This window comes from Lactuca virosa, chromosome 4 (genome assembly GCF_052849685.1).
Source record: "Lactuca virosa cultivar CGN04683 chromosome 4, Lactuca_virosa_CGN04683_v6, whole genome shotgun sequence".
Taxonomy (NCBI): Eukaryota; Viridiplantae; Streptophyta; class Magnoliopsida; order Asterales; family Asteraceae; genus Lactuca; species Lactuca virosa.
The window spans coordinates 141,714,511-141,715,753 of NC_136429.1; positions in this window are offsets into that span (position 1 = coordinate 141,714,511).

The following is a 1,243-nucleotide window of genomic DNA, read 5'->3' on the forward strand; positions in this document are numbered from 1 at the left end:
AATCGAAGTTTTGTGCTGTCTGAACAGGGGACTCGACGAGTCCAAGACAAAATGCATCCAACTCGCCGAGTTTGTTCATGCACTCGACGAGTTGGACCCCCAAACAGCATATCTTCGAGTTTTGGTGCTGGAATTGGTCTAGAATCATTACCTTTGATTGTTTTGGTCTTATAAAACCTGTTTTTAATGTGGTAATGATTATGTTAAACCAATTTCAATGCTATAATCAAAGTTTCAAGTTTTATATATGTTTATGTGATTCTTGAAAAATTGTTGATTATGAATGTTCATGCTTCTGAGTTTTGGTAGATCATAGGAATTATGTGCAAATTGTTTGTTAGTATAATTCTTGATCTCAATGAAATTGTATGGACTCCATAACTTGTCCTCAAGTTATGGATTACCAAAAGTTTTTTTTATGTTTCCTTGATTTATGAGTTAGTTTAGATTAATAAAAAAATTGTGTTGTAGTTGTTTTTAATCCAAATTAATATAGAGTTAGTTCATAAAATATGTTTTTGTAACTTGTCTTCAAGTTATATGAAAAGTCATATTTATGAATCTTAAAACTCATAAAAGTGTCATAGGTTACATAAAAGTGAAGAGTCTTTTTCATTAAATAGTATTATGACTCCATAACTTGTCCTCAAGTTATGGATGTTAAAGAGTCACTTCTTTAAAAAAATGTCATTAAAAGATAAGGAGTTACATAAAAATGAAGAGTCTTCATTTTAATGTACATTAAACTCATAAGTTATGAAATGAAAAAGTCTTGAATAGTTTCAAAACTTGCCCTCAAGTTTTGGAATTTGTAAAGTTACTCTTCATGTATACTTTAATTCCAAATTGAACCCTTAGAATTTTAAAAGCTAAAATTCAAACTTTATGGACTTCATTAAATTAATTAAAGTGTTTAATTAAAAGAGTTAATAATTCCATAAAGACATGGTTTAAGTTTAATTAAATTAAGAGTATAGTTTAATTAATAGATTAAACCACCAAGTATTTTAAATGTTTAAAATACACCCTTATACTATTATTATAATATTAATTATATAGATATGTATAAGATAAAGTCAATCTTACCATTAGTAGGCCTCATTCACGAAGCCGGTCTATAAGGGGGTATAAGGTTACTGCCTATAAAATGGCAGTTTAATAGGTGTCCACTCTCACCCACCGCTTCCTTGACTGGTAGAGGGTCGTTAGCCGAACGGGTAGGAAAGGACTATAATTCTCCCTT